Below are 21,389 nucleotides of genomic sequence, written 5' to 3'. Positions count from 1 at the left end.
TGCAGGGTAAACCTCCCAAACCCAGTGGGAAAAGAGGAACCTGAGGGAGAACCTCAGAGAATCTGAGTGTCATGTGTGTGTTGTGGCGCTGGTCAGTAAGCCTCCTGACGTTCTATGAAACAACGTGTCAGTACGACCGCAGTGGGTGAAAGCTTTGTGAAAGAAATGCTAACTTTTGGAATTTTCAAAATAAAAGCCTTACTGACTAGAAGAGCAGACCTCCGCCAAGGCAGATCAGTCCCCCCCGATCACCACCAAAATGTACTCATTTGTTCCTTGTGCCAGTATTCACATTTACTGAGAACTTCATCCAAATCCTTCCATAACTTTTTGACTTCTTTTGCACACAGACAGACGAACAAACAAAAACTCCATGGTTCAGATTCTTACACTTTTGTTTTGTGGTTTTCATCCCAGATCCAGATGTTGGACCAGAATCACAGCGTCGACCTTTGACCTCTGGGACGAGGCCTGAGTCCATATGTGACGAACTGGACCAGGTGAGTTACCTGAGCCGTCAAACACACCTGATGATGTCATCCAACATGAGTCCTCGTCTCCACGTCCATGTTGTTTAGCTCCGCCCTCAAGTCCAGACACGGTCATGATGAAACAACGTTGATGTAAAACCCACCTGTTGAACATGAGCCCCTCCCAGTCCTGTTGTCTTCATTTCCCAGGCTGGATCATAAATATCCTTCTCTTTTATGAAATGTAATAACCATCCACACTACTGTAAGTCTTTGATCCTGACGTCAGGCGTCGACGCTGTGTGTAAATAAACCTGTGGTTAAAAGAGTCCCGTCCTCTGTGTTAATGGACGGCGTTTATCCTGTGAATGTGGACCATGTGACTGTAACCGGAGCCACAGCACTGACGTTTCCACCTGAACATGGTCATATTTCTGTGTGATACACACTGTGTTGTTCAGTGTGAGGAGCGACACAATGTGACGACAAACAGCCGAGATGAACGCAGGAATAGCAAGTGTCATGGGTGAGAACGGGTCTTCTGCTGCTTTCAGTCTGCCTGGGACTGGATTACATTCACTGAATATTAGGTTTTAATAAGTACTGTGTACTTCATGTTGTGCAGTGTTGTTTACTTTATCCAGTCTGCAAAGTGTATTTGTTGTTGTTCATTTAGTTTTCTTATTGATGAGGATGCTCATGGAGATTATTATTACCTCCGCCAAGGAGGTTCTGTTTTTGCCAGGGTTTGTCTGTCTGTCTGTCTGTCCGTTAGTGTGCAACATAACTCCAAAAGTTATGGACAGATTTGGATGAAATTTTCGGGGTTTGTTGGAAATGGGATAAGGAAGAAATGATTAAATTTTGGTGGTGATCGGGGGGGGGGGGCCCACAGGGGGGGGCCCATTTCCAACAAACCCTGAAAATTTCATCCAAATCTGTCCATAACTTTTTGCGTTATGTTGCACACTAACGGACAGACAAACAGACAAACCCTGGCAAAAACAGAACTTCCTTGGCGTGGGGGGGCCCACGGGGGGGGCCACTGATCAGCCTTGGCGGAGGTCTGCGCTCTCCAAGTGCTTCTAGTTATAACTGTTTTGTTCTATTAGTAGTAGTAGTAGTAGTAGTAGTAGTATTACTTTCATACTTTTATAATTTATTATATATCATTGTTTCAACTACTATTACTGTTTATTATTATTACTATATTATTATTTTGTGCTTTCTGTTTTTTCACTGCTGTTTTTATAGTTATTGTTATTACTATTTTCTTTTCTACTACTACTACTATTACTTATATTACTTATTACTTATAATTGTTGTTATGACTACTATCACTATTATCACTTCATTATAATTATGGTGATCCTGTGATTATTAAACTATGTACATATTTATAGTGCATATTATTATATGATAACTCAAAAACTTAATTATTATTATTTAGCTATATATGTATATAATTGTTGTTGTGCTGCAACTGGAACCTTGATTTCCAGAGGGATCAATAAAGTTCTATCTAATGTAATGTAATGTAATGTAATCCAATCTAATCTAATCTAATCTAATCTAATCTAATCTAATCTAATCTGATCTCTTTCCAGTGGCTCTGCAACTCTTCATCCAGATTGGTAAGAATACTCTGACTGTCTCATACTTTTACTCAGTTTTATGCTGATGTTTTGGTTTTTGTGTTCTTTAGTTTTAATGTTAGTTTTTCTGGTTTTATGAGGAGGATGCGTGAAGTTCAATCTGTTTCAAAAAACAGACTTCATCATTTGTGCAGATGTGTCCTATTCTTGTTGGTACCTGCAGCAAAATCACAAGCAAAACACAGCTGTTATAAATATGAATACATCCAAACTGTACTGAATAAAACAGACTGTGGATGTTTTATCTACAAAGTTCATTCATTCATTTGTATATTTGTTCCAGCTTCTGTAGAAAAAACAGTCTAACGATGAAACACCTTCTGGATTTTAATGAAAAACTAAGAAAATCTAAGTCAATCATTGTGAATTTTTACCTTAAATTTGTTGCTTTTTGTAGTAAATAAAGTTTACTGATAATTAACAAATTATTGCTTAAACAAATCCATGCATTGCTTTAGTTGATGATAATCCTCTGTGTTTCATGTGCAGTTGAGTAGAAATAAATGTGGGTTTTTCTGAAACTGTCAGCGTCCACGTTGGACCTGATATCTGTTTTATTCAATCTGGGAACTTGGATTATTTTCAGTAACTAACTAATTAACTAATTAATGTTGAAGGAAGGGTCCTATTTAACCCTTAAAGACCTACAACTGTTTTTGTTTTGACTTCCAAATGATTTTTTTTTTCTCCATATTTAACCTTTTCTTGGTGAGTTTTCATCATTTATTATCTATTTTGCATTTTTCAGTGTAAAATGATGAGGTCTTTGAGGGTTAAAGCTCAGATGGATGTTCTTCATCTGGAGAACATCAGGTTCTTTCTGAAGAACAAAAGTTCACAAATGGATCAGACCTGGCCCCTGGTCTGTAGAAACATGAACAGTCATTGTCTGGGACTTTATCTTGGGTTATTTTTTCCATCTTGACCGTGGTCGTGTCCTGTTACTGTGAACAGGACGAGGGTGGGTTTATGTTCACACATGTTCAGTCTATTTTAGTTTTTATCTGCATTTAATGTTAAATAAGATTTTTTAAAAAGTCAAAGAAATTAATTTGTTTTTCCAACAAAATTAAAGCAAAAAGGTGTTGTCTGTTGTGTGAAGTTAAATACACATTAACCCTTAAAAACCTAAACATTTACCAATGGATGTAATGGATGGAGACACTGTTTTTTTTTTTTAATTAAATAAATAAGATGAACAAAAATTAATACAAAATTTACAAAATAATAATAAAATGAAAAAATAAGCAAAAAATTACTGAAAATAATAAAAAGAATCCAATAAGCAAGAACATGAACAAAAAAGCCAAAGTGATCAAAAAAATTAATAAAAAATAACAAAAATAATAAGCAACAAGAACTAAATAAACCACAAACTGAATTAAATCACTAATAATAATAATAATGATAATAATAATAATAATAATAATAATAATAATAATAACAACAAAATAATAAACCCATGGGTTTGATAAATGATAGTGTTTGGAGAAAAAAGTCAGTATTTCTTCTGTTTTTTTCTGGTTTGATATAATAACCTTTGAATTTAATCTGACCTTGAACAAACAGCTACATGATCAGCGAATTAAAAATTGGAAAATATATGATTTACATGAAAAAATGTCAAATGTAGAGGAGAATATTGTACTAAATGGTGATAAATAACTTGAGGAAGATTTTAAAAAATCCTGTAGAAATTGAGACAAAAACAGTTGAGGGTCTTCATGGGTTAAGGTCAGTAATCTGGTCAGTGATCTGGTCAGTGATCTGGTCAGTAATCTGGTCAGTGATCTGCTCAGTAATCTGCTCAGTAATCTGGTCAGTGATCTGGTCAGTAATCTGGTCAGTGATCTGGTCAGTGATCTGCTCAGTAATCTGCTCAGTAATCTGGTCAGTGATCTGGTCAGTGATCTGGTCAGTAATCTGGTCAGTGATCTGGTCAGTGATCTGGTCAGTAATCCGTCCTGTTTTTCTGGTCTGTCCTTCAGCGACCACCACCAAACTGGTGTGTTACTTCACCAGCTGGTCCAAATATCGGACCGGGGTCGGGAAGTTCCTGCCCGACAACGTGGACCCCTTCCTGTGCACCCACCTGGTCTACGCCTTCGCCATCATCAACCACGCCAACCAGATCGCCAAGTACGAGTGGAACGAGAAGAGCTTCTACCGATCCTTCAACAGCCTCAAACTGAGGTGAGGCTCCGCCCATCCACGCTCCGCGCCGTCACCTTTGACCCTTTAACCGTGGTCTTCCTCCATGTCCTCGACAGAAACCCCAAACTGAAGACGCTGCTGTCGGTGCGAGAGCAGAGCGACGCCGGCCAGCCGTGAGTTCACTTCCTGTTCTTGCGACAAATGTGCGATAAGTCGTGCAAAAATCTTCTGTTCTTCTAACAACGATATTTATACATTTACTATTTATACAAACAGAAATGCAGTATTTTTATAGACCTCAATTTCCTGAGGGCTCTGCCCAAGAGATCATAAAGTTCTGTCTAATCTAATCTAATCTAATCTAATCTAATCTAATCTAGAGACCTTCATAGATAAAAATACTATTACTATTGTTAATATTCATTTTGTCTATTTTTATTTTATCCTATTTTTAGTTCTATTCTTATTTCATGTTTTGTTAAATTTTCTGTTCTATTTCTAGTTTACTTTGCTATTAGGTTTGTTTGTTTGTTTGTTTTGTAATTTTATACTTGCTCTATTCTTATTTTCTGACGTATTTGTCTTTTATTCATATTGTTTGCACTGACTGGAGTAGCACTCCAGAACATTCTATTCTATTCTATTCTATTCTATTCTCTATTCTGTTCTGTTCTGTTCTGTTCTGTTCTGTTCTGTTCTATTAAAATGCCGCCCTCTGCTGGTACTATCTGACAGTGACAGCAGACAAACCTGTTCTGTGTTACATAATGTGCTTCTGTCATGTGAACCCAGTGGAAACCTGATACTGGACTGGGATCACTGGTCTGGATCCACTGGACTGGGATCACTGGTCTGGATCCACTGGACTGGGATCACTGGTCTGGATCCACTGGACTGGGATCACTGGTCTGGATCCACTGGAAACACATTTTAATACCAGTATGAACAGTAATTGTCTTAGATCAATATTACAACAGTAAAAAAACATCCACAGCTCTCAAATATTTATGTATTTCAATTAAAAATGTAGATTTTTGACCTGAAACTTGAAGAAGTCAGATTATTTGGGTTTTAAATTATTTATACAAGACATATACATATATATATATATATATATATATATATATATATATATATATATATATATATATATATATATATATATATATATATAAACAACCATCAACCGTCTCTAATTTCAACATTTTTTGGTTTATTTCTTTTTTGAAAAATATGAGTAAAATTAATGGAATCAACAGAACATTTTCAGTTTTGTGTGACAGTAAAAACTAAAAAACCCAAAGGGGGGGGGGGGGACGTTTTAATAATTACAATTACTGGGATTGTAGAAGATTAAAGTTTTGACTTTTACATATATTTTGCTAATTAGGCACAGAAACAGGAATTAATGATTGATTAAGATAATTTGTTATAAACGGAAAAAATGAATTCTGAGGAATTTCTGATGATGCTTTTTTCTTGTTAGTTTTTTATAGATAAAAGATACAAATAATGCAAATATCCATAAATAACACGAATTCAATACAGATAATGTCAGAAAATGATTAGAATAAGTGATTAGAAGACCTCTGCATTTGGAAACAATAACAGGACAGAGGTGAATTTGCATAAATATTGCAAAATCAGGCCTGAATTGACTTAAATGCTGCATGATATAAAGTTGTTCTGTAATAATCTCAGCTGCTGATCTCTAATGAAAACGATGTAAAACTCATACTATAATAAGATGTACCATCATAATTCTCCTTGGGTTTTGTCGTGCATCCCATTCAACATCACAATGAATGTTCTTTTTAACACCATACTGTTTGTAAAACGACTGAACACGGACGACAAATGAAACACAAAGCAGTGAGATAATCTGTCTGAAAACTGAACAAGACTCCATTCATGTCTGACCTTTGGTTTTCTATAGCATCAGTCAGAAAACCAGCAAAACCAGTTCACGATGTTCATCTGTTCAAAGCCAGAATCGATAGAAAAGACGTTTATCAGCTCAGTTTCACTGAACAGGACGCCATCAAAACAGAGTCCAACATAAATCAGACTAAAGAACATTTACAACAATGAAGCAAATGTTAACGTGAACATGAGACGGTTCTGTTTCTGGAAGTTCATCCATGAGATTTAGTTCAACTGAAGGTGAAAGGCATTATGGGAAGTCACTCATTCACTTTACATGACTCATGTTCTGTATTAGAAAAACTCTGTCTTCCATAAATACTGATACTGGGTGATTATTGGGTCAAGTATTATGTCCTTATTATTGAGTAATACGGTGATGGGATGAGTAATATGTGATGAGAATTACTGCATAATATAGAGGGTTATTTTGGGGTCATTTCTGGGTTTATTAACATGTAATATATTGTATTATTACAGGTTAATATTATTTATAATATGTTTTTTTAGTATTGGATAATATGTTTATTATTGGGTAGTTACTGGGTTATAAACATGTAATATATTGTATTAATGGTGGGTGGTATACAGGATTATTATTGGATACTTTGTTGTTGGGTGTGGGGCGACTTTGTGGAACAGTCTGGAGCAAGAGATAAAGCACAGCACAAACATAAATTATTTAAAATGAGGTACAAAAATATTTCTAAATAGGTATATGGAAGATCAGGGATAAGAACTGCTAAACATATGGGATATTATAAGTTGATACAGATATATGTAGTATATATATGTTTTATATATTTGTATGGATGTATTATATTTGTGTATTGAGATGGACTTTTATGTAGTGTATATATTGATATGGATAATTATGTAGTAAATTGATAGATATATAAAACATGGTGAGTAGAAAGGGGTGGAAATTAAAAAAAAAAAAAAGTGCATACTTCTGCCCACAGCTTTTTCAAATTTGTTCACATTATGATTTGATGATGCTTATTTTTATTTTTCTCAGTTTTAGAGATGTTCGTTCAAAATAAATTCATTCATTCATTCATTCATTCATTCATTCATTGCGTAATAAATTTGGCATCAGTCTGTAATATATTGTGTTATTACAGGTTAATGTATTCAGGTCTTATTTGATAATATGTTGAGTTATTGTGTAATGTGTGAGATTATTATTATTATTGGATAATTTAATATTAGATAATAGTTTTACTCTGGCTGAGTAACATTTTGTGTTATCATAGGTTCTTATTTGGATATTATTGTGTAATATATTTAGTTGTTTCTGGGTAATATGTTGTGAATATTTGGATAATGTACTGTGTGATTATTTAGTAATATTTTGGGGAAATTTTCAGTAAGATATATATAATAATATATAATAATAAATAATAATAATAATAATAATATATTGAGTTAGTATTTGTTCATTATGATGGATTATTTTGTAGTTAATATGCCATTGGGTAATAGATTTAGTATCACTGGGTAATATATTATATTATTGGTAGTATGTTAATTTAGTTTTGGATAATATGTTTTATTATTGGGTAGTTACTGGGTTATTAACATGTAATATATTGTATTAATGGTGGGTAATATACAGGATTGTTACTGGATAATTTGTTATTGGGTAATACATTTGACATCATTGTGTTATTCCAGGTTAATATATTGATTATTGTTGAGTAATATCAAAGTCAAAGTCAGCTTTAGTGTCAGTTTTTGCATCACATACAGAAAACGGAGATGATGAGACTCTAAGGCCCCACGGTGCAAAGTGAACACAGTAGGAAAAAAAAAAAGAAAACTATAACAATAACCTATAAACACTTAACAATATAACTATAAATGCAGAGTGTATCAGTGAACAAACAGCAGAGGTTGGGGAGACGATAGACAAGTGCAACGGTGAAGTTAAAGGACATGAAAAAACAAATATATAGACTTATTATTGTCACATACATCTCCAAATGTCTCCTTCAGGTTCTCCGTCATGTTGTCGACTTCTGCCCGTCGTCACACATTCATCCAGTCGACCATTAAGTTCCTGTGGGCTCACGGCTTCGACGGTCTGGATCTGGACTACCCTGGACCTGGTGGACCCGCCCCCCAGAGGACAGGCAGAGGTTCACTCTGCTGTAAGGTGCTACTGATCACCTCTAACTGGAATTAAAACATACTTTATGTGCATGCTGGGGCGCCGTACAGTGGGGGTAAAGGTGACAAATTCATGGGGCCCAGCATTTCTGGGGGGTCCACAGAGCAGTGGAGGGGGTCCAGTGGATCCAGGTTAGAAGTTGTGAAAATAGATTAGATACTGAATTCTAGGAAGGGCCAACAAGCTTTAGCTTTCACAGCGCCCACACCTGCTAGCGTGGCCCCAGTCCACATGTACTCAGCGTTCTGTTGGGTTCAGTTTCTTAAAGTTCTTCAAACACGATGGATCTCCAACTTTATTTTACTGATGTTAAACAGATGTTTATTAACCCTTTCATGCCCAGTGGTCACTCCAGTGGACAGCTCATCTACAGCTGTTCCCTTGTATATTCATGGGTTTGGTTGTTTTCGTTGCACATTAGCCAACACAGCGGAGGCTGGTGCATCATCCATACACTGCCTCCTATTGGCCAGTCATGGGAAGTGCTTTTTTTTTAATACTCATAACTAGGACGACTTGTAAACCGTTCTATAGCAGGACATCCCTGAGGTAGAAAAACATATGCTAGCATAAACTAACATCTAAGGATTGATATTATTGTTAAAATTCCAGACATTCTTTTGTATTGGGAGAAATTTGGAAGAAATTCATCACATGTCCACTAACCTGGACACCATACATCACTGACTGTAATTCAGCCGTATTCATACCTGTACTGTAACTTTGCTGTTCTTCATAAACCTGATCTGTCGTAACATGTTTTAGTTGAAATCAACTGATAAGTGTTTTTAGAGTTTAATTATCAGTTTTCTGAACAAAATTTTTGGGTGAATAACAACTATTTTTTGGAATATATCAAAATGTGACAAAACATTAGATTAACAGTTTTAACAAAAAGTGTATTTCATAGTTTTCACACAGTTGATCATTTTCTGATATTATTCTTTGCTTCAGTGGTTAAACTCACAGTGTCCAGTTGAGTGAACATCTTTGAAACATGACAAATTCCTTTGAAAAAAACAACATTCAGTTGCTTTTTTTTTCATACCTAAAGAGGAATAAAAACACTGCAGTTCTCATCATTCATGCATGAAAGGGTTAAATCAGACGCTTCAGATGAATCCATTTTCAGCTGGGACTGAATTCTACCTGATGTCCAGGAGCTTCTGGAGGCCTATGAAGCTGAGAGTGGAGGCAGCAGAAACAGCAGACTCATTCTTTCTGCCGCTGTGTCGGCGCAGACCGATGTCATCGACGCATCATATGAAGTCGCAGAGATTTCAAAGTAAGACTCATATTCAGGTACTTTCACAATAAAACAGGCATGTTTTACTTAAACCCTCGTGTCTTGATGTGTTCAGGTACTTGGACTTCATCAGCGTTAAAACATTTGACCTCCATGACGGCCAAGAGCAAGTGACCGCCCACCACAGCCCACTGCACAGCGACAACAACGCCAGCGTGGTGAGAACATCACAGTCCTACCTTAAGAATTTTATAGCCTTTTAAAGGTAGGGTAGGAGATGTTTTCCTGGAGCACTTCACTCCATTGCTTAAAATCTCCTTCAAACCCCGATTACAACCAATTAATTAAATGCTCTAACACAAAAATACAAAATGTTAGTCACCTGTGGAACAAGGTTGTTATCGTTAACGAAAACTAACAAAATGACCAAAACTAGAATTGTAAAAACATTTTTGTTAACTGAAATAAATAAAAACTATAATTAAAAGAAAAAACATAACTAACTGAAACTGTATTGGTGTTTATTAAACTAACTAAAACGGATAAAAATTATGGATCAAATTCCCTTCGTTTTCGTCTTTGTCAATGTACATCGTAAGAGTGGGGGGTGCTGGAGAAAAATGAATGAATTACACATGGATCTGAGGACTGGGGCGGGGTTCCAGTACTCTGGAGGCGTGGCTTCAGGGGGAAGTCTGAAGGAAGGGGTTTGGACTTTTGAATTGGGTCTTTTCCAAATGTAGCTGCTGGAACCGTTTTTCCAGGATCGCATCCCCCACCTTTAACTCATGATCATGCTAACGCAGATGAACAGTCCATCCATCCTGTCAGTGTGTAAACCCATCTCATCACTAAACCATGCACTTGTTTTTTATGTTTTATGCTCTAAGACAGGGGGGTCAAACATACTGCCCCTGGTCCAAAACCAGCCCACCAGAGCGTTCAGTCTGGCCCACAGGATGAATTTGCAAAGTGCAAAAATTACACAGAAGACACTGATAATCAAATGTGTTATGATAAGTTGTGTTGGTCATAAACTTAAATGCCTTAATTTTTCAGTTCAGTTTGCCCATTACTAAGTGTTTATTGCCTTTGTAGATCTTTTCTTTAAGGATAATATGTAAATGTAAACATTTGTTGTAAACATCAAACTGTAATTTTCCTTCGTTGTTCTAAAACAGAGAAAAATTTGGAGTTGTCATAACTTATTTATTATTCTATTTATTTTACTGGTGTGGCCCACTTCAAATCAAACTGGACTGTGTGTGACACCCCTACTCGAAGAAATAAGTCATATGACCTCTAGAGGGTGCTGAAAATGCAAAGCCTATAATTAACTCAGGGAATTTGCATGAAAAATAATTAAAATTATCATCAGTTGCTTGTAGTAGCACTACAGTAACTCTGCTCTAAATCCTACAAGAGAAGAAGCTTGGTTCTGTTTCACAAGTTTTTAATTGATCACAGAAAAACAATAATACACAGTGACATAAGACCACCCTCCACCATCTAGTATTTATAGATAAAATACCAAATTAAAACCTGTAACAGAAGGTGGCAGACAGAAAACCAAACTGGGCCCATTTCTCTGAAACTTTGTCTAGAAAACGTCGTAGATCCTCCTGCCGACACGTCTCTGAATGAACGCTAACAGAGCAGTAGAACGAGCTCAGACCAGAGGATAAATGGCCTCCGTGGCGATTCCACAGTTGTTGTCCATGTCTTTGGCCATGTAGATGTACCCACTCTGCCCCCAGTGGACGCTCCAGCTGTTCTTGACGATCCAATACTTCCTGCCGTCCTCATGTTCGCCCTCGTACCCGTAACCCACCACCAGGACGGCGTGGTCCAGCTCATCAGAACTGCAGTTCTTCTCGTAGTAGATTCCTGACTCGTAGAACTGGAAGGTGTCCTGGCGGGTGTCGATGGCGACAGAAACCGGTCCCACGGGGCCACAGCCTTCATCAGAGCCACCTCATCACCGCTGGGGATGTAGATGAAACTGGTTTCATTGGCGGCGTTGTTCTTTGTGTCGTAGCGGCACGGGTGGTCGTCTGTTCCCTGGTATGGGTAGGAGTCCTCGGAGTCCAGACCCTGGTTGTCTACGACGTACTGCAGGGCCGCGCCAATCATTCCGCCGCGGCAGCCTGGTTGCCTTCAGGTCTGGAGCAGTCGATCAGGTTCTGTTCACTCAGGGACACTAGTTTACCGGTCTTCCTGAAACGTTGGCCCTCCAGAGCTCCGGTGGCGCTGAAGGCCCAGCAGGAACCACAATTGCCCTGGTCCTTGACGGGGGTGACGTAGCCCTTCTGCCTCCAGTCCACAGCCTTCGGGGTGTTCAGGAAGTTGGGCTCCATGAACATAGACCCTGTCGTCTTCCTCCGAGCCTCGGTCCTGTAGCCCCTCATGACCTGCCGGAACTCCTGGAGACTCAGGTCGCCGTAGCGGTTCATGCCCAGGCGGTAGGAGTGTTTGCCCATGGACTGTTCCAGGTTGTGCAGCTCAATCTTCCTCAGGTTCTTCTCCCAGATCTCTCCTCCATCCGTCCTCGGCCTCATGGTACAGTTTGGAGTTCCAGGTCTTCCACAGGTCCCAGTGTTTGTCCAGTTTAGGGTCCAGACTAGGAGCGGAGAGGACGGTGGACAGACTGACCAACAGGACAATGAGAGGCAGCGTCATGGCGTCGAAACTGGAAAAGAACAGGACGACGTGTGTGAGAAGACATGGTTCATGGTTCAGTTTCCAGAACCTTCCAACCTCCTGCAGGTCCAGATGGACTCCAGATACTTTCTATGGAGTTCAGTAACTTTCACCTGGTCTGAGACTCAACAGTCCATTATTTTTCAGTGGACTGAGATTTAATTTGTACTAAACATCCAAGAAACACTTCAGGATCATGTACAACGGAGACTCTTGTAAATATCTGGTGTTAAATGTGGAACTATCAACCAGAGTGAAATCCACTAAATCTAATGAAAATGGACTGTGATCATTCATAGAGACACATAGAGAGAAAAAAAAAAGCAATGAAGATGGGCAAAAAATAAAGAATCGCAATAAGACAAGAATTTTTTGTGGATTACCAATGTATGGTCCCATTGTGTTGATGATTTTGACTGAATTTATCATGTGCAGATATGAATACATCAAAAATTTTAACTCGAAAAACCAATAAAATAGAAAAATGTGGTGAATCAGATGGATATCGTCTACGTCAGCAGCGTCAAACTCCTTTTCTTTCAGGGGCCACATTCAGCTAAATTGGATCTGCAGTGGGTGGACCAGTAAAATAATAACATATTAATATATAAATAATGTCAACTCCAAACTTTCTTCTATGTTTTAGAGCGAAAAAAGTAAAATTATTTGATGAAAATGTTTACATCTACTAACTATCCTTTAAAACAATGTGAAAACATGAAAAAACTGAAATTTCTTAAGAAAATTAGTGCAATTTTAACAATATTGTGTCTCAGTTTATCACACATGTAAACTACAACATACAGTGGATCTACAAATACACAAAACATTTAGTGACAGACAGAATATTGTTAAAATTATACTTCAGACATTTGAAAATGTTCCTATTTGTTCAGGTTATTCGTGTTTTTCTGAAATGATAGTTTGTTTTAGTGTAAATAGAATAAAATGACATGAAAATGTTTACATTTACAAAGAGAAACATTTGGAGTTGTGAGTATTTCTGTTCTTCTGACAGTATCTGACTGGTCTGACCCACTGCAGAGTAAACTGGTCTGCATGTGGAACCTGAACTAAAAGGATTCAGATCTTCAGTGTCATTTTTGCATTTCACAAATTCATCCCAGGGGCCGGACTGGACCCTTTGGAGGGCCAGATTTGGCCCCTGGGCCGCATGTTTGACACCTGTGGTCTACGTAATAAGGAAATAAAAATTAAAAATCACAATTAAAAGAACAAAGGTGATACTTACTGTGAAACCTTCACTGTCCACGATGAAAAATCGGAAAAGAATTCACTCCAGATTTTCGGTTTATAAAGACCTGAGTGGGAGGTGAATGACATCCACACACGTGCTCTGATTGGTCCATTCATTGTTTACAGTCAGTGAAGCCCCGCCTCCTGGTCTGAAGTCATCATGAGGTCATCATGTGATTTTCTGTGGGTTCAAAACAGTGTCTATCTGTGGTTTTGATGAAATCTGAGGTGATCACATCAAGAACCTTCAAGGACATTCCAGTTTAATTTGTTTTGTAAGTGAAAAAATAGTTTTAACCCAGTTTTTTTTTAATGAGTTTGGTTTTTGCAGGTTTTATGACAAAAGCTTTGACTTATGACAGCATGGATATTTGCATAATTAGGTCCATCATGTCTTTGTTTCCTCCTGGTCTGATTGATCCCTTTGATCAAACAGCTCTGGTTTGTCTGTTAACTGTCAATAAGTGAATGAGTGAATCAGGTCAGTGCTCCTGTGGCTGATGAGACTGAAAACCTGGACTGGACATGCTTTCATCACCAGCCACCTGATTAAAAATACTGATTATAAATGTGGATGATTTCAGCTGACAGTGCACATACTGTCTGTAGATGTCATTTGACTTGTTTGTTGTTGCTTATATCTATAGATAATTTAATATACTTTTATACTGTTGTTATTGCTGTTATTTCTTCACAGATTTTTTTGTATATCTTTACTTTTATACTTTTTGTAGTTGTTGTTTCAGCTGGTTCTGGAAGAAAGGACAGGTTGTTTGTCATTTTCAGACATGTTTGTTTCAGTTTTTTTTCCCCACCTATTCAAATATTTGTTTAATCAAATTGAAGAAAATAATCAATAGATTAATCAATTACAAAAATAATCATTAGTTGAAGCTCTAATTTACACTATATGCACTATTTTTTGTATACTGTTCTGTTTAGTGTCACACTATTTGTGCAGTTTTTCAAAGCTTTTTTTCTGTTTTCAAATATTTTGTTTATTCTATATTTCTATATTTTGTTTATTCTGCATTTTTTATATTTATTTCTTTTTCTATATTTATATTTTATGTTATTTTGATTCTATATTTTCAGTCAAATTCTTTGTTTGTTTTCCAAACTTGGCCAGTAAAGCTGGTTCTGATTCTGATGTCTGATGCTTTGGATGTCATCAGTCACATGACACCAGTGTTTTGATTAAAGCTCCAGAGTCTCTGTATTATTTTCCCATCATTAGTTCATATCGTCGTCCTAACGTTTCCCCTCCGTCTGACTGCAGGACCTGGCGATGCAGCAGTGGATGGATGGAGGAGCTCCGTCAGGGAAGCTGCTGGTGGGTTTGCCCCTCTACGCCCGCTCCTTCACCTTGTCCAGCTCCACTGCCGTCGGTCTGGGGGCCCCCATCGAGGGGCCGGCCACCCCGGGGCCCTACACCCAGCAGGTCGGCCTCTGGTCCTACTACGAGGTAACACATCCACAGTCAAAGGGTTATTTAACAGAGTCTTCTCAGCCTCAGGGAGCTGAAGGTCATTTTAGAATGAAATGGATTCAAGATGAACCTGTAAAATGTAAATAATACAGTCTTCAACACATTTGTATCCAACTTAATAACAACTGAAGATGGAAGTGAAAAAATAAAGACAAACATTTGTAATGTTTGTGTGAAAGCTTAAAAGTTTAAAGGAGTAAGTGATGGTTCCAGTGAAGAAAAGTGAACATGTAGACATTTTCTGCCTTTTTGTTCTCGGCTTTTTTTTTTTTAAGAGTTATTTTTTCTTTTTTTTCCCTCAACTTTATTGAAAATATTCAGGTATACAAAACATGTCAAAAAGAAAAAGCATTTGAGCAAATAAATTTAAGAAAAAAGGCATAGATTTAAAGACACAAGGCAGAATAGACAAATAATAGTATATAAAAAAGAAAACAATATATCTAACAAAAAATAAATAAATATATAAATACATCAGAGAGTTCAGTTTATTTTAAAGAATTCTTTATAAATTGTAAAGGTGCCAGTGCTTTTTTTGTTAAAGATAAATTCTAAAGATTTAATGTATTTTTCAAATTCCATCAGGAAGATTTTTTTTTAAATTTGGGCGTGTTTTGGTATATTTATTTTTGTGTATGTGAAATTTACCAAATAAAATGATCAAATTTACAACAAATTCTACATTACGAATGTCATGTTCAAAATACGTAATGACATTTTGAGATGATATAGTTATTTTTTCATTACTTTTAGATATGATATATTTTCAATTTTAGACCAGAAGTTAGAAGAGTGTTCCTTTTTGTTCTTGTCTCTTTTGTTGTTTGTGTTGGTCCTGGCGTCATGTGCATCACAATAAGTGTCCGTGTGAAACACAAACTGTGGAACCAATTGTTTAGCAGTAATGAACAAAAGAAACGAAGCTTTAATTCAGGAAATTGGAATCAAATAATTTTTTAATCAATTCAACTCTGATTAATCGATTAATCATTTAGTCATGTTGTGGTTCTGGTCCTGTTTCCAGACGTGTTCCTTCCTCAAAGGGACATCCGTCCAGTGGGGGACAGTCAGAGCGTCCCTACGCCGTCAAAGGAAACCTGTGGGTGGGCTTCGACAACCAGAGGAGCTGCCAGGCCAAGGTACGGTACACGAGTCCACGGTGAAAGCCACGCTGTCGCTGTGTCTAGCATGAGGACACGAGGCGTTCAGGTGGTCCAACAGTCCTGGTAAAATACAGTTTCAGATACCCTCAGTTAGGACCCTGCGTTAGGTTTATACATTCAAATGATGATTTAGGAAAAAATTTGGAAGAAAGAGCAGATGTTTTAGAGGCTGCACAAAGTCTGTACATCAGATCATGGTTTGAAGCCCCATCACCAGCGAAAGCTCCTGAAAATGATCTGACATTCCTTCAAAAGGTGTCACAGATGAACATTCAGCTGTCATAAAGCAGCCTGAACAGCTTTGGACCACATGTGGAACTGGAGTAAATATGGATGAAGTAACTCCGCCACATCTGTGGAACTGGAGTAAATATATGGATAAAGTAACTCCGCCCACATCTGTGGACTGGAGTAAATATATGGATGAAGTAACTCCGCCCACATCTGTGTGAGACTGGAGTAAATATATGGATGAAGTAACTCCGCCCACATCTGTGGGACTGGAGTAAATATATGGATGAAGTAACTCCGCCCACATCTGTGGAACTGGAGTAAATATATGGATGAAGTAACTCCGCCCACATCTGTGGACTGGAGTAAATAATGGATGAAGTAACTCCGCCCACATCTGGGACTGGAGTAAATATATGGATGAAGTAACTCCGCCCACATCTGTGGACTGGAGTAAATATATGGATGAAGTAACTCCGCCCACATCTGTGGAACTGGAGTAAATATATGGATGAAGTAACTCCGCCCACATCTGTGGACTGGAGTAAATATATGGATGAAGTAACTCCGCCCACATCTGGGACTGGAGTAAATATATGGATGAAGTAACTCCGCCCACATCTGTGGACTGGAGTAAATATATGGATGAAGTAACTCCGCCCACATCTGTGGACTGGAGTAAATATATGGATGAAGTAACTCCGCCCACATCTGTGGACTGGAGTAAATATATGGATGAAGTAACTCCGCCCACATCTGGGACTGGAGTAAATATATGGATGAAGTCACTCCGCCCACATCTGTGGGACTGGAGTAAATATATGGATGAAGTAACTCCGCCCACATCTGTGGAACTGGAGTAAATATATGGATGAAGTACTCCGCCCACATCTGTGGACTGGAGTAAATATATGGATGAAGTAACTCCGCCCACATCTGTGGAACTGGAGTAAATATATGGATGAAGTAACTCCGCCCACATCTGTGGAACTGGAGTAAATATATGGATGAAGTAACTCCGCCCACATCTGTGGTACTGGAGTAAATATATGGATGAAGTAACTCCGCCCACATCTGTGGAACTGGAGTAAATATATGGATGAAGTAACTCCGCCCACATCTGTGGAACTGGAGTAAATATATGGATGAAGTAACTCCGCCCACATCTGTGGAACTGGAGTAAATATATGGATGAAGTAACTCCGCCCACATCTGTGGTACTGGAGTGTAGAACTGGTTGTGGTCCATTCTGTGACTCCAGTGTGACACCAGAGCAGAAGCAGCTGATGGTGGACACCATGATGTTAAATGCAGGTTCTTTGGTTCCTCTAAAGCGTGGGATGTCTTCATCCATCAGATTGTGAAGGGAAGCAGATCAGGGCTTTGTCTCCACCAGCACCATGCGTTTGTTTGAACCTTGGATTCTGCCACAAACATTCTGAACAGTTCCTCCAGTAGACTGGGCTGATGATGCAGACTTTCAGAAGGAGGAGAAACTGGGCATTCCACTAAAGCTGTCAATGATGTCACTGACAGAGGGGCGGAGCTTATTCCAGACTTCAACTGTAGCCGACAACAAATGCAGATCACAAACAGTACTGGCAACAAGTTGTCAAAGAACACAGGAACATTTTTGGTCATTTCAATAAACCAACAGTGGTTGTGGACTTTCTAAGGAAACATTTTTATGTGAGTGTCAGTTTGATTGGAGAATAAAATGACAAATTCTTCTAATCTGTTTATTCATTTGCACAGTTCTGTAGAGTATATACAGAGACATCTGCACCTGTCTGTGACACCTATGAATATTAATGAATTTGCATCAAATTTGGACCGAAGTAATTTGGTCAGATATGGAACCCAACGCAGGGGTTTGAATCAAGAGAATCTGAAAAACATTGTTTTGGACCACCCTAATGAGGCGTGTGTTCTGTTTGTCAGGTGGAATACCTGAGGAGCAGGAGGTTCAGTGGTGCCGCCGTGTGGACGCTGGACATGGACGACTTCCTCCGGACAGTTCTGTGGACAGGGGACATACCCCCTGGTATCACAGCTGAAAACACTGCTGAGTCAAGGTAAAGAACTACACATACAGGAATGCTGGTTGTTTTTGACTCTTGCGGTCCAGGTTTCTGTGGAAATAAAAGTTTAAATGTTTTGAAGGTTTATGTGTGAGATGAAATGTTCAGCTGGCTGATGATAACAATGAATTGTAAACGTGTTTTTATTTATGTATGTATTTTGTGACTGTATCTGTATTCTAACAGACCCCAGGAAGAGTAGCAACCACTAAGGTGGAAGTTAATGGAGATCTGTAACACAGTAAACACCACAGTTTGACCTGCAGTAAAACACTGGTCTACAACGATGTGTCAACCTTATAGACTTTAACCCTTACAGACCCAAACATCCACCATCAACCAAAACCAATCTATTCATGTTAACTGTTTAATCCCTGTTGATCCATTAATCCTATCAATACATGTAAGTAATTGGGTGTCAAATACAGTTCTTCATCTTTTCATGGTCATATATAGATATGGATATGATTTTTGGATGATATTTGGACGTTCAGAGGCCTCCATAGTTACCGTTGGAAACACCGTATCTTCTACATTGATTCACCAGTAAAACCCATGGAGTTTGATTGTAGATACTTGTTTCTTTTTATATTAAATAATACATATAATCACAAAATGAATAAAAATGTACAAAGTAATAAATGAGCATAAAATTACCTAAATGGAAATTAAAAAAAACAACATTAATAAGAAAATATAGTATTAATAAATGAATGGAATACAATTTAATATCATTAAATGAACAAACGTGAAAAATAAATTAACAGAATAATAAGTGATATGGAAACCAACAAGAAACAAACTGAAGAAAATGAATGAAAATTAATTAAATATCCAACAAAATAAACCAGAGTGGCCAATGTATTCAATAAAATGAACAAATGAATAAAAAATGAAAAAATAATAAGCAACAAGGACAAAATAGGCAACAAACTTAACAAAATTGAAGATAAAATATAAATATAGGCAACAAAATGGTATGACAATAAATAAAATAGTAAACATGAAGAAAAACAACATGAAAATAAAGTTGTAGACACTTGTTTTTATGTTCATTTAATGATATATTTTGGTGTCAAATACAGTTCTTCATCTTTTCATGGTCATCAGATATGACCAGTTTCAGGCTCCGTAGTTATCATGGAAACACCGTCATCTTCTACAACATTGATTCACCAGTAAACCCATGGAGTTGGATCAATGACAGTGGATGGAACACACTGGGTTTATGTTCAGTTAATGAGAGATTTTATTGACAAAAGTCTCTTTTTCTTCAGTTTTCTCTGTTTTTGAATAATAACCTTAAAATTCACTCTGAGATTTAATGAACATGACTACATGATAGGTGAATTAAATATAGGAAAAAAACATGAAAAAATGGTAAATACAGAGGATAATATTATAATAGTTGGTGATAAATCACTCAGGAAAGACACAAATAATAATTTGAAAGTTGTGAAAAAAATATTTTGTGATGAAGACAAGACTAAAAACCAATAAGATGAAAACAACTTAAAACATAAAGGAAATGTGAAAAAGCAAGACCAAATGTTATAAAGGATGCAACAAGATGAAACTGATATAAAAAAAAAAAATTTAAATAGATGATTATGATGCAAAACTCACGTAAAAGATTAACCAGATGAAATTCTAAGAAAAAAAAAAACAACAACAAACTGTTCATTTTGTTCTTTCGTCTTTATTTTCTTTATTTTGCATCAGCTGTTGATCGTTTCACGGTGGACGTATCACATTCATCTCATGCAGTTTTATGTTTCGTAGACTGGAATAATGAGGAAACCAGTTCGGCAGCATCGGCGTCACCCAGAACCACCTCAGAACCCACAGAACCCCCAGAGACCCGGTCCACAGGGTTCTTGGGCTCCACAGTGGACCCGGAACTCAGCTGCCTCCAGAACATCACCGTGGTTTACCCCACAGCGCCCTCTGCAGGGGCCGGCCCAACGGGCGGTACCGGGCCTCGCACGACCAGGCGGTGGTCTACGGGTGCACGGACGGGAGGGCCTACGCACGGTGCCACAAGGTCCAGAGCGGGGGGGTCTTCATCACGCCGTCGCTATGGTTACTGCTCACCTGCCTCATTGTCCTCATCTGGGATGTGGGCGGAGTCTGAGGTGATGGCGCTGTGGACAGACTATGGTTTCAGACAAACCAACAGAGACGAGGACAGCGGGTCAGAGGACTCATCAGAACCTGAAAATGTCCAGGTCCAGATTCACTTCTGTAACATCTACCAACAACGAGTTCAGTCTTTGTCCAACGTATGATTCTTTATACCCACAGCAGATTTATTTTCATGACATACAGTCAGTGTAAATGTTATTCAGGTCTGGACATATTTACTGTGTCAACTCCATGTCAGCAAAAAACATCTGAAAGGTTCAGTGTGTGACATTTACTGACACTCTAGTGGCTATCTGGCAGATTGCAACTAGCTGTACCTCAGGCTACGTCCAGATGACAAAACTCATAGTATTTTTATTTTTATTTTTTTTTTTGCAGATTCTAAAAGTTTTGCGTCCATACACAAGAAATATCAGCGTCAGAAACGGAAAAACTGGGTTAAACACATAATAACACATATGCCACACCTATACGTGGAGCTGTACACAGACACAGCTGCAGATTTAGAAGTATCTGACACCTGTATCTGTTTACATGTCTAGCTGGTCGTCGAGTTGATACAGCATCACCAGGTTCAGTTGTAGTAGAGCTAATACACTTAGCAGCATCTGCAGCACAAACACACTCTGTAATCCACCGTTGTTGTTGTTGTTGTTGTTGTTGTTGTTGTTACTGGGTTTTCTTCTGGTCATGTGGTACTAT

The 21,389-nt window shown here is 37.9% G+C and overlaps 2 pseudogenes; one reads left to right on the top strand and one right to left on the bottom strand.

Annotated features, from left to right (window-relative positions):
* The first annotated feature begins 968 nt into the window (after positions 1-968).
* LOC115419445 (chitinase-3-like protein 1) lies at positions 969-20,830 on the top strand (annotated as a pseudogene).
* LOC115419874 (cathepsin L1 pseudogene) lies at positions 11,291-12,306 on the bottom strand (annotated as a pseudogene).
* Positions 20,831-21,389: the final 559 nt, after the last annotated feature.

The sequence above is a fragment of the Sphaeramia orbicularis genome, chromosome 5 (genome assembly GCF_902148855.1).
Source record: "Sphaeramia orbicularis chromosome 5, fSphaOr1.1, whole genome shotgun sequence".
Taxonomy (NCBI): domain Eukaryota; kingdom Metazoa; phylum Chordata; class Actinopteri; order Kurtiformes; family Apogonidae; genus Sphaeramia; species Sphaeramia orbicularis.
Note: the sequence above shows the minus strand (reverse complement) of the source record. Positions and strands in the feature narration are given on the sequence as shown.